Consider the following 13,617-nt stretch of genomic DNA (forward strand, 5'->3'; position numbering starts at 1 on the left):
GAAACTCTAGTGCTGTTTCTACCCCCTCTCTATCTGAACGAAGAAAAGTTGCTCTAAGTGGTAAAATCACCAATGTATGAAACCCTGCTTCCTTTCTAAAGGATTTAATATGTGTGTGTGTGTGTGTGTGAGAGAGAGAGAGAGAGAGAGAGAGAGAGGGAGATTGTATATGTGTGCAAACATATATATATATATATATATATATATATATATATATATATATATATATATGGGAGAGACCTAAGTAACAGAGTTTCCTTCAATGTGGGGGAGGGATATGGATTTGAACCTGGGTCAAATCCATGGCAAAGTAGCCTATTGTTCATGTGAGCTACTTTGCCAACCCAGAACTACTTTTTTACTTTTTATTTTTTTATTTAATTTTTTATTTATAAAAAGGAAACATTAACAAAACCATAGGATAAGAAGGGTACACACACAATTTCCACCACCAGCTCTTCATATCCCATCCCCTCCCCTGATAGCTTTCCTATTCTTTATTCCTCTGGGAGTATGGACCCACGGTCATTGTGGGATGCAGAAGGTGGAAGGTCTGACTTCTGTAATGAACATGGGTGTTGACTGGTCAATCCATACTCCCAGCCTGCCTCTCTCTTTCCCTAGTAGGGTGGGGCTCTGGGGAAGCTGAGCTCCAAGACACATTGGTGGGGGTGTTTGCCCAGGGAAGTCTGGTCGGCATCATGGTAGCATCTGGAACCTGGTGGCTAAAAAGAGGGTTAACATGAAAAGCCAAACAAATTGTTGAACAATCATTGTCCTAAAGGCTGGAATAGTACTGATGAAGAGTTGGGGGGTCCTCTATTTTTTAGATAGCTAGTAGGCATATTTTAGTTATATTCCAAAGGGCCTGTAGCTATACTAGTTTTTTGTCTTTTGTTTTTTGTTTTTTTCCCTGAGCCTGAAATCTAATATGCAGGTGGATGCAAGTTATTGTCTAGGGAGATGATGTCATGGCTGGAAAAATAACCAGAAAGTTGGATCAGGGAAGAGAGTAGCTCCCAAATATGGGAAAGGTGTATAAATATTGTTGACTGTAAACCCCATAAACTTGATTTGGTTTGGGGCCCATATTCAGCTTAGGAGCCTATATGACCTCTGCATCCCTGTAGATCTGAGCTCACATTCTGTGGTCATGAGTAGGAACATTCCAAGCTGCCCCAATAACAGGACCCATCTTCCTCAGGTGTAGCATAGAGTATGTTGTGCATCCTCCCTTCAGAGGATGGACATTCTCTACCATTGTTGATCCAAGTCGAGGGGCTTTTTTTTAATTCATGCAACTGCCCACAGCCATGAACATGAGCCCACATACATATCTAAGATTAATCATTCCAAATAATTAGTCATCCCAAAATGTATGATGAGGGTCTAGACAGTTAGGTTCATGTATGTAGATCTGTGATCAAGCCCCCAGGTTCCCAGCTGTTTGTGGGGAGGGGGGGCAAGAGAGAATGAAGTTTTAAGAGTGGTGGAGAAGTACTGCAGGTGTTTCTCTTCCTTGCTCCCTCTTTTGCTACTTGTCCTATTTCTCTCTGTCTCTAAATAAAAGACAGAAAAAGAAGGGGGAAATGACAGTGGATTCATCGTGCAGGCACTGAAAGAAAAATGATGACAAAAAATGATGAGGTATGAGGATGAGTGAACTGGGAGTGGCATGAGAGAACAGACAAAAAAAGGTATAAGTCACAGAAGATGCCAGTTTTATCCCTGTGACTTTGGAGCCTGATAAGCAGGTTGTGTGGACCTGGAGCTGAGGTCAGTATTCGAGTAAAGGAGGAAGTGATGACATCACAAGATGGAGGCAGGTGCTCCTTGGGCAGGTGTGCTGAGCAAGTGTGCGCTCACTATCTGCATTTGCTGTGGCCACACACTAATGTACTTCATTCATCGATGCTGACAGGGATCAGAGGAATGGCTAACTAATCATCTTGGAATACAGAGAACTGATTTGAATGATCATTTCCATTACACAACGTTGGAGCATTAATTAATGAACTAGCCTTTCTTTAAGGCATCAGCCTACTCCTAAAGGAAATGGAAAACCTGACACAAGGTCAAAATCCCCTGATCCAGTCCACCACACACACTGCACGTACACGTACACGTACACACATATATGCTCTCACTTGCACACACATGCTGTATGGAGACAGGTTTTGGCAGCTCCAGGTTTAACAGGTTCAGGCATTTTACCCCTGCCAACTAAAAATGATCTCCTCAGAAATGAATCTCCTGGGCTAGAGAGACAGCATAATGGTTATGCAAAACACTTCCAGGCCTAAGGCTCTGAGGTCCCAAGTTCATCTCCTGCACCACTATAAGCCAGAACTGAGCAGTGCTCTTGTCTTTGTGTATCTCCTCTGGATTTTTCTTTCACAAATAGTTTGTTTCATAAAAAAACAAACTAACCAGGGAGTCTGGCAAAAGCGCATCAGTTTAAGCACAAGGGGCACAAAGCACAAGGACTAGCAAGGACCCGCATAAGGATTCTGGTTCGAGCCCCTGGCTCCCCACCTGCAGGGGAGCCACTTCACAGGCAGTGAAGTAGGTCTGCAGGTGTCTGTATTTCTCTCCTCTTCTCTGTCTTCCCCTACTCTCTCCATTTCTCTCTGTCCTATCCAACAACAATAATAACTATAACAATAAAACAAGGGCAACAAAAAGGAATTAAAAAAAAAAAACTAACTTTCCAGCCTTCCTCTGGAGTCAACTGATGGAGGCATCTGAGATCATTATATTTAGAGAAGTAAAGGGCATTCATTCATAGCATCTCATAATGAGTTTTTGCAGTGATCTTATTCCCCAAAGCTAAAAGATAAAGGCTTTGTCCAACTCTGACATATTATTCATGGAGCTTCTCCCAGAGATTCCCTTTTCCAATGCTTATCATCCTCCCCCTGGATACTACCCTTCTCTTCTCTGGAAACTCATTTCTGATTCTGCCCTCTTGCAACTTGAGTTGAGGCAATAGTCTCAGGCAGGATTCTTTCTAGCTTCAAGTTTGAAAATTCAGAGGATAGGAGGCAGTGTTGCTCCAAAAGAAAGTTTAAATATCATGGCAAAATATCCTCCCAAACCGATTTTTTTTTTCCACAATGTACTCAGCCACTCATTTGGGTGGCTTCCAGGTTTTTAGCTATTACAAATGCACTTGCCCCCAGATCAAACTGGTGGGGTTCACAGTTAGTAATATTTATATAATTTTCCCATATTTGGGATCTACTCTCTTCCCTGATCCAGCTTTCTAGTGCTCTTTCCAAATATGGTGCCATCTCCCCAACAATAACCTGGGTCTACCTGCATATTAGATGTCAGGCTCGGAAAACTAGTAAAATCATAGGCCCTATGGAATATACCTAAAACAGACCTACTAGCTTTTTCCAAAACAGAGTCTAATCTTCATCTGCAATATTCTTGCCTTCAGGTTCATGATTAGTCAACAACCTGTTCTGCACTATATCTTAACTATTTTTCAGCCACCAGGTTCTAGATACTACCATGATGCCAGCCCAACTTCCTTGGGCAGAGGATCCCACCATGTGTTTTGGAGCCCCAATTCCCCAGAGCCCTGCCCCACTAGGGAAAGAGACAGACAGGCTGGGAGTATGGATCAACCTGCCAACACCCATGTTCAGCAGAGAATCAGTTACAGAAGCCAGACCTTCCACCTTCTGGACCCCACAATGATCCTGGGTCCATACTCCCAGAGGGATGAAGAATAGGGAAACTATCAAGGGAAGGAATTGGATATGGAGCTGTGGGGTTGGCAATGTGTGGAAATGTACCCCTCTTATCCTATGGTCTTGTCAATGTTTCCATTTTATAAATAAATAAATAAATAAATAAATAAATAAAACTAATTCACTTGCATGGCCTGTGAGGTGGTGCAGTGGACATAGTGTTGAACTCAGGCATAGTGTCATGAGCTCACTTCCAACATCACATGTGCCAGAGTAATTCTGTGACCTCATCTCTCCTTTTCCTTCCCTTTCTTCTCTTAACTGATAAATAAATAAATATTTTTAAATGTTCACTTACATCGAAAAGAGAAGGGAAACTAGTTTCCATGCTAGGAGGGAGGGGGAGCACTATGTGAGAGTGGTGGACAAAACAGTCAGGAAGCAGTGGCATCCAGAATCAAAAGCTTTATTGTTACAGAGAAGACAACTTCAGAAGGGAACTCCAACACCTAGGCCACTAAAGAGCTCTCTACCTAGACCCTAGACGGAGAATCAGAATGGAAAACATCTGGGGTTAAACCTTCACAGTAGGGCAATTGTAGGCAGGAAGAAGAGACTTCATGCATTTCAGAAGTCCTCCCATAGGGGCAGTCTGGGGCTGACAGGGCTTCAGCAGGTCCCTCCCTCCTCATGATGAAGATCAGCAGTCAGAACAGCAGCTGGAGCCTGCAGAGCTCCTACTTACTGGAGCCCCCAGAGCAGCAGCTGGATCCCCCAGAGCTGCCACTGGAACCACTAGAGCAGCAGCTGGAGTCCCCGGAGCAGCAACTAGAGCCCCCATAGCAGCAGCTGGAACCTCCAGAATGGTGGCCACCACCACCACTGCCACAGCAGCTGGAGCCCCCAGAGCTGCCACTAGAGCCCCCCAGAGCAGCAGCTGGAACCTCCAGAATGGTGGCCACCAGCACCACTGCCACAGCAGCTGGAGCTCTGGTGTCGGTGCCAAAGAGACCTTCGGGGCCTATGGTGGCTCAGACAGCAGCCCCTACCCCCAGAGCAGCAGCAGCCCCCACCCCCAGAGGTGCAGCAGCCCCCACCCCCAGAGCTGCAGCAGGAGAGGGGCGACGGACTGGGAGTCGGGCACTTTGGAGGGCACTTAGGTGGACATTTGGGAGGGGGATGGCACTGCTGCTGACTCTGCTGACCAGACATGGTGACAGGAGCTGAAGGAGCTGGAAGACAATAAAGGAGTTTTAAGTTCAACCAGAACCAGATACTCTTACAGTCAAGTTTGAATTTGGAATTGACAAACTTTCCTCTTTTTGAAGATCAAGTTTTTTATAATTCAACCTTCCCAAATAAGCAACCCCAAATAAAAGCTTTCATCATAGAACTCTATGATTTCTAACTGGTTCCCTGCAAGTTCAAAAGGATACCCATCCCCTGCTCATGACCCTCCTTTCCACCAGAACCTTCCCTTCCAAACCATCTCATTACCAACTGGCCGCAGCCACTGCGCAGGGTTCCTCTCCCTCCTTACCATCAGCACCAAAAGTCCCCTCTAGCCCTTCAAGTTTGCTTTACCTGATTCAGACACAACAGCAGAGCACCCTGAAGACAGGTATCATCTACTTTGCCTGCCTTTTATAGGGGTTCTCTCTGTCACCTCAGGAGGTGCAGCCCATGTGCAGAATGCTGATAGCATATTTCATAAGGGCACAAGTGACTATCCTCCTTTCTCATCCAGGAACCCTGATTCCTCCCTTCATAAGTATCTCAAGTATCAGTCCACAGAAGGAGCCCCTGAAAATGACAGACCTCTGGGACAGTACTGGAATTTTGTAGGTTGTACAAAAAACCTGTCAGTCTAGCTCACAGCTCTGTTATGCACCCTCTTCCCTGAGCTAGACAGTAGGGTTCTAGAAACTCTAGGGATGGTGGGAAGATCTCTTTCCTCTGGTTAGAAAACTGGAGGAAAATGCTTCCACGATGGAATTTTAAATGGCCCTTTCTAGAGAAAGGGTAGAAATACAACATCCTTTTACAGGATGAACCTCATATCTCATTCTTAAGTGATGTCACAACCAGGATTAAGAATGCCTGATATCTCAGGATGTTATTTTAAGCAGTTCAAACACAGATGTGTGTGTAGTTGGACTTCTTGTTACCTGTACTTGACCAACTGAAAAGACTTCCAAATAATACTGATTCAGCACTAATAATCCTTATGACAGAGCAGAGGGAGTCTTGGAATTGCTTTCTTAATACATGTGTCCTACAGAAGGCAGCTTTGGGGTTGTCAAATAGCTCACTTGAATAGTGCAATGCTTTACCATATGCATGACGCAGGTTTAAGCCTTCTTCACCACATTGAAGAAGTCTTAGTGTGTTATTTATTTATTTATTTTGCCTTCAGGGTTATTGCTGGGGCTTGGTGCCTGTACCACAAATCCACTGCTCCTGGAGGCTTCCCCCCTTTTTTGTTGCCCTTATTGTTTTATTGTTGTTGTGGTTAATATTATTGTTGTTACTGATGTGGTTGTTGTTGGATAGGACAGAGAGAAATGGAGAGAGGAAGGGAAGATAGAGAGGAGAAGAGACAGATAGACACCTGCAGACCTGCTTCACCACTTGTGAAGTGACCTCCCTGCAGGTGGGGAGCCAGGGCTCGAACCAGGATCCTTGGACCAGTCCTTGTGCTTTGTGCCATGTGAGCTTAATCCACTGCACTATCACGTGACTCCCTAAAGTTTTAGTCCTGTGGTCTCTTTCATACTCTTTCTCTCTTTGTCTCTCTGTCTATAAAAGAGAAGGAAGGAAAGAAGGAAGGGAGGCAGGAAGGTAGGAACAAAGAAAGAAAGAAGAAAGAGAGAAAGAAGGAAAGAAAGAAAAAAGAAAGAAAGTGTAGAAGGGAGGGAGTGCAGGGGCTGGGTGGGGATGGTGGCAGGGTAGGATCTCTAGTCAACATTAGGTGAGAGGGCAGAGACCCAGTGTGAACTGAGTGTGGGACAGGAGAATAAGAAAGAAAGAGTAGATGAAAGAAAGAAGGAAGGAAGCTTGGAAGAAAGAAAGAAAGAAAGAAAGAAAGAAAGAAAGAGAAGAAAGGAGGGAAAGAGGGAGGGGTGGTAGGAAAAAGAAAGAGAGAGACCGAGCAGCTTTGGTCAGCCTAAGATGAGAGACTGAGAGTGGAGTAGGAGAAGGAGGCTCATGTAAATTGCCAGAAACATCCTTTAGGGTCATCCCTAAGAAACGTTGAGAAAGATGCTATTTTGTATAAGTGACTGATTCTGGTTACCTGGTCTCTGGATGAGGTGAGGAAATGTTTAGTTTGTGCATCTTTGCTGTAGATTCCAAAGTTTTCCCCCAAAGAAACAGTACCTCAAAGGCAAGCCAGATCAACGTCCATTTAGCTGAAAAGATAGCTAAGATAAGGTGTGCTCACAAGAAAAACTTCAGTGGGTGGAGTAGCGAGGGGCCATGATCAAAATGGTGTAATGGGTTAGCATGAGAAGCATGCAGCTTAATTACAACACAGATTCTGAACATAGGCTGCCTGGCATCATTTTCCAGCTTTGCAAACTCACACAAGTTGCTCAATCATCACTAAGGCAATTCTTATCCCAATAAGGAAGGGAGTATAGACAAAGTTCTTAAACCCATGCCTGGGACTCTGACCAAGCTTCTGGATTTAAGGCAATGTAATAAGTTTGGCTACCTTGATATCCATGAAGAAAGCTCTTTCACTTTTCAAATTATTTATTTGTCAATTTTTGAGAGCAATTTCAGAGCTTAGAAAACAGCTTATTGCGTTTTCTTATAGCAAAATACTAATAGTAGTTACTAGTCACTGGGGGGGAAGGGCAGTAGGCAAGAGGAGGGTGAGGTTTCAAGAAAGTTTAAATATTATAAGGGGCCAGGCAATGGAGCACCTGGTTAAGTGCACACATTACCAGTTGCAAGGACCCTGGTTAAAGCCCCCAGGTGGCTACCTGTGCGGGGGGGGGGGGGGGGAGGGAGGTGTCAAGGGAAGCTTCATGTTTGGTGAAGTTTGGCTGTAGATGCCTCTCCTCTATCTCCCCCTTCCCTCTCAATTTCTCTGTCTCTATCCAATAAATAATTAAAAAATATTCCCAGAGGGTTAAAGAATGGGGAAGCTATCAAGGGAGGGGATACAGAGTTCTGGTGGTGGGATTGTGTGGAGTTGTGCCCCTCTTATCCTATGGTCTTGTCAGTATTCTCATTTTATAAATAAGAATTAAAAAATAAATAAATAAAAAGAAATAATAAGTATTTTATATGAAAGTATAACTATTATTAAAAAATTGCCTCACAGAGGCAGTGGCAGAAGACAGCTCAATGAGTAGATAGTCATGCCGTGCATGAGGACCAGGCTTGTTCCCTGTTGTCATACGGGAACACCAGGTAAAGGGGAAGCTTCACAAGCAGCGGCACAGTGTGCTGTGTTCCTCCTTCTCTCTATCACTTTGGTCACCCTGGACTAGGGAAGTAATGCAAGTTCATAGAACCTGGCATGAAAAAAGAAGAATTTTAAATTCACTTATAATACCAACCTCCAAATATTCTTAATATTTTGATATTTTCCTCCCAGTGTTTTTTTTTTTTTTTTACATTTCCCAGACTCCTCCACTGTGTATGGTTTTTAGTGGTTTGAACTTTTGTTTTGACTTTTCATAGTCTTTATCATAGTACCTGGATTAGAGCTTATCTTATTGACTCTTAATAGTTTAACACAAACATTCTCCACGCTTTATTCATTCTTCAACAGTGTTATTCCTGGCAGCTGCAGAGCATTCATGAAGGGCACGAAATAGCATTGAAATGTGACCAGAAGCATGATTTCTAGAGGCCACCTTGGCATTTGAAACCCAGCTTCCCACCTGCCTGAAAGGTGACCTCAGACAGATAATGTGAGCTACCATACTCATCTGTGGCAGGTGGAAGTGTATATTTCATAGAATCATGGACAGAGTAAACAAGTTGCTATCCACAGCTCTGTTGGACTACTGCTAGGCGAGAAGTCCATGTGCCCTTTCTAAATGTCAGCCCAAGGGGAGAGAAGGCTGAGGTAAAGATCACCATGTGGAAGGCACAGTGGCTTCTTTTATTTCTAGTGCTCTGGAAGGATCCATTTCTCTCCCCTTCTGAGAAGTGTAATAAAGGTCCCTAATACAGACTCTAAATCTTCATGGATAAAAGTCCCAATAGAAGTCAAAAGAAAGGGCTGGCCATGAGCAATGGCCTGGGTTCTAATTCCCAATCCCCACCTGTGAGAGGAAGCTTCAGGAGCAGTGAAGTAGTGCTAATCTCTCTCTCTCTCTCTTTGCTCCCTTTTTTCTCTCTGTCTTCCTATCTCTGCTACCCCTCTCAGTTTCTCTATTTCTATCCAAAAAAATAGAAAGAAAGAAAGAAAGAAAGAAAGAAAGAAAGAAAGAAAGAAAGAAAGAAATAGGAATTCAAAAGAATACCCACTGGATACAGGAGTATGATGAATTTTTAAAGGCACTATTTCTTTTCATTTCTAATTATGGCCACCTACATGGCCACCTACCTGGACACATTTAGGTCTTTAAGAACAGGAATCCTGGGAGTCGGGCGGTGGCGCAGTGGGTTAAGCGCACGTGGCGCAAAGCGCAGGGACCGGCTTAAGGATCCCGGTTCGAGCCCCCGGCTCCCCACCTGCATGGGAGTCGCTTCACGGGCGGTGAAGCAGGTCTGCAGGTGTCTATCTTTATCTCCTCTCTCTCTCTGTCTTCCCCTCCTCTCTCCATTTCTCTCTGTCCTATCCAACAACAAAGCAACGTCAATAATGGCAATAATAACCACAACGAGGCTGCAACAACTAGGGCAACAAAAAGGGGGAAAATGGCCTCCAGGAGCGGTGGATTCATGGTGCAGGCACCGAGCCCAGCAATTAAAAAAAAAAAAAGAACAGGAATCCATAAAGAGTTCAGTTTGGTGCTATGTAGAAATTAGACACTCAGTCTTTGTTTCCTTCCTGATTTAAATTTACTATTAATAAGACTGATGGTTACCACCACATATCTTGGATTTTTGCTGGCACATTGCAGACATTTCATAGAATGAAAAAAGATATAGAATGAATGTTGACCATTGTTCAGATAGTAATAGTTCTCAGCCCCAGTGAGGATTGGGCTTGACATGCTCCAAAGTTAACTGTGTGGTTTAAATGTATTTTCAGGGTCAGAGTGTATCACACCTGGTAAGGTGCACACAATACCATGCTCAAGGACCTAAGTTCAAGGCCTTGGTCCCCATCTGCAGGGGGAGAAGTTGTGCAAGTGGTGAAGCAGGACTGCAAGTAACTCTTTTTCTTCCCTCCTTCCATCCATCTCAATTTCTCTCTGTCTCATAAATAAAATAAATATGCTTTCAGCTTGAGAATCTCTGGTTTAGAAAATAGCCTTCTTTTACAAGAGGAGAATGAAACTTGGAGAGAGAAAGAGACATTTCTCCTTAGAGATAGAGGAAGAATTAAAATCCTTCTACTATCCTCTTTCTCTCAGCACTTTGCCTCTTGAATATTGTAGTTCTTTGGGAGAGATATTTTTCTAGTAAGTTTTATTTTATATGATTTTCTGGTTATCATTGTTGAAGAGAAAAATAGAAATAAACATGGTGACTCATTGGATGAATTGTGTGTTTACAAAGTTGGAAGTGTTCTTTACTTCTCTACAGCAACGAGGAACCCAATTTTTGTGTCTAAGAGACTTTTGAGGTGTCATCTAGGCTGGGCTAGCTGGCCAGCCCCCAGGAACCCTCCCCAGGATGGCCCTACCTTCTTGACAGCTCCCTGACCCGGAAGTGCAACCTTGCTCATGTCTTTGTATGTATTAATCCTGGTGTTACTGATTCACTTTAGCTACCTCACCAGAAGCTGATGACACCAGTTCACAGAAAGAACTGTGAAGATTGAGTCTGCTGGAAGCACTCTCTTCCTGCAGGAAGTACAGCTATAATCTGGAGGGGTTGATGGGGTGAAATGAAGACAGGTTAGAGAGACAGGCAATTAGTTCATGGGTATGTATTTAATTGCCACCTATAGGAACTGTGGAAAAGTCATTTCTTTCCTTTTTTTAAAAATTTTTATTTATAAAAAGGAAACACAGACAAAAACCACAGGATAAGAGGGGTATGACTCCACACACTTCCCACCACCAAAACTCCACATCCCCTCCCTTGATAGCTTTCCTATTCTTTAACTCTATGGAAGTATGGACTCAAGGCCATTGTGGGATGCAGAAGGTGGAAGGTCTGTCTTCTGTAATGCTTCCCTGCTGAACATGGGCATTGGCTGGTCAATCCATACTTCCAGCCTATCTTTCTCTTTCCCTAGTGGGGCAGGGCTCTGAAGAATCAGGACTCCAGGACACATTGGTGGGGTCATCTGTCCAGGGAGGTCCGGTTAGCATCATGTTAGTATCTGGAACCTAGTGGCTGAAAAAAGAGTTAACATATAAAGCCAAACACATCGTTGACTAATCATGAACCCAAAAGCTGGAATATTGCAGATGAAGATTTGGGGTCTCCGTTTTGTAGATAGTAAGCCTATTTCAGTTATATTCCAAAGGGCCCATGGCTATACATTTTTTTTTCTGAACCTGACATCTGATATGCAGGTGGACCCAAGTTATTGTCTGGGGAGATGATGTCATGGCTGGGAAAAGGACCTACTCATGACCACAAAATGTGAGTTTTTTGTTTGTTTGTTTGTTTGTTTGTTTTGCGTTGGGTTTTTTGTTTGTTTTCATTTTCTGTTGCTCTGAAGAACAGCAACTGATAAGGGTACCAAACAAAGATGTGACTTTCAGTGTCATTTAGAGAATGGGTGACAAAGCTCAGCCAGAAATGAAAGAGGATATTTCAAGCTTGTTTTGTTTGGGATGGCTTGTTGGGTTTTTTGTTTGTTTGTTTTGTTTTTTGTTTTTTCATCAGAGACAGAGACTCAGAGGTGGAGGATTGGGTTTTTAATAGACCTCAGTACTCAAGCTTCTTTCAGTGCAGTGGGAGATTTAGCTGAAACCTGAGTCATTTATATGACAAAGCAGTGCACTATCCAAGTGAACTATTTTGCTAGTCCTTTGCTATATATTTTTTTCTCAAAGCCACCCCTGCATTCTCGAAACCCACAAATACCTTCAGAGTTAAGAGTCTTTATGCTCCTTTCTCCTAAGGTATGTGTGTATGGAGGGGGGAGGGGGACTCATTATACCTACTCCCTTAATTTTTCTCTATAGTCCCCCAACACGTGCCTTCAATCTTATCTGTCTCTGAAATTCTTTTTTTAATAAAAATAGTCATCTTTATTGATTATATATAATTTCCACTGTGTTTATATTATAAACTTTAAGAACTGCAAATCAATTACTGTTTTCTAAGATAAATCTAGGCAATGACAGCATATTCACTGCAAATGATTTTAAGGGGGCCAGTGGTGACATACCCAGTAAAGTTCACAGGATACCATACACAAACATCTAGGTTCAGGTCCCTGTTCTCCACCTTCCTGGGGAAAGCATCACAAGCAGTGAAGCAGGGCTGCAGATGTGTGCCTTTCTCTCTCTCCCCCTCTCTTTCTCCCCATTCCTGCTCAATTTCTCTCTGTCCCTATGCAAAATAAAGAAATATTTTTTTTGAAAAAAAGATAAAGTAAAGTATTTAAGTCTTGCCCAGTCCTCCTGTATTTCTTTACCAGATAATCAGAAAGTCATCATCCATGTTGTATTTGGGCCACAACACAGTCCCCCTAAAATATATTTCATTAAATATAAGTAAGATATTATGTTGTCTTCTCTTCCAGAAGATACTTCATTTTCATAATACAGTCATGTACTTCTAAAATTAGTCTTATAAAATGCATAAAACTATCTCTGAAATTCTTACACTTGGATAAACAAGAACCTAGTTAGGGGATTACATAATGACTTCAGATTCTCACAAACAGGACTATATGTTCCTAATAGGTTATCTAAACAAATCAATTCCTGGGCAGATGTGGCTGGCTTTGGAAACATCTGCCTCTTGACTTTGCTTGCTGTGAACTCCTTCATAAACTAGTCTTCCTAACTGCTAGACCCTGGACAAAAAGCCCACTTTGCTGGAGTGTGGTGGTTTTGCTGAGTAATGTTCTCGTTTACATAGTGATCTGGAGTCTAACATTGAAAATATATCTAGTCAACTTGTGAATATATTCCCTTCCATCCACGAAAGGACTTTGCAGATGTGGCCACATTAAGGACACTGAGATGGAGAATTACTCCTTAAATTTCCAGGTGGGTTGAGTGAAATTGCTAGGGTTCTTATAAGGGAAAGAGAGAGGGTCAAAATCAGAGGTGAGAGAAGCAAAAGTAAGAGAGATCTGCTTTGACAATTGCTATAACTAAAGAACTTGAACAGGGAGGCTGGAAAGAGAAAGAAAGTAGATTCCTCTTTCTCTCTCCCTTTCTTTCTTCCTTTCTTTCTTTCTTTCTTTCTTTCTTTCTTTCTCTCTTTCACTTATAAAAAGGAAACACTGAAAAAAACATAGGATAAGAGGCATACAACTCCACAAAATTCCCACCACCAGATCTCCATATCCCATCCCCTCCCCTGATGCCTTTCCTATTCTTTATCCCTCTGGGAGTATGGATCAAAGGTTATTGTGGAATGGAGAAGGTGGAAGGTCTGGCTTTCATAATTGCTTCCCCACTGAAAATGGGCGTTGACTGGTCCATCCATACTCTCAGCCTGTCTCTCTCTTTCCCTAGGGGGGTGGGGCTCTGGGGAATTGGAGCTCCAGGAGGTATTGGTGGGGTTGTCTGTCCAGGAAAGTCTGGTTGGCATTATGCTAGCATCTGGAACCTGGTGGCTGAAAAGAGAGCTAACATATAATGCCAAA

The 13,617-nt window shown here is 43.0% G+C and overlaps 2 long non-coding RNA genes across 2 annotated transcripts in view; one reads left to right on the forward strand and one right to left on the reverse strand.

Annotated features, from left to right (window-relative positions):
• LOC132541358 (uncharacterized) overlaps nt 1-13,617 on the forward strand; it is a 400,798-nt gene that overhangs the window by 249,210 nt on the left and 137,971 nt on the right. The gene's annotated exons all lie outside the window — the stretch shown is intronic.
• LOC132541223 (uncharacterized) lies at nt 4,152-5,457 on the reverse strand. Its single transcript, XR_009552392.1, has 2 exons — nt 5,286-5,457; nt 4,152-4,933 (listed from the first exon to the last, which is right to left on the reverse strand). It is a non-coding gene; the product is annotated as an uncharacterized LOC132541223 (long non-coding RNA).

This window comes from Erinaceus europaeus, chromosome 11 (assembly GCF_950295315.1).
Source record: "Erinaceus europaeus chromosome 11, mEriEur2.1, whole genome shotgun sequence".
NCBI classification, from domain to species: Eukaryota; Metazoa; Chordata; class Mammalia; order Eulipotyphla; family Erinaceidae; genus Erinaceus; species Erinaceus europaeus.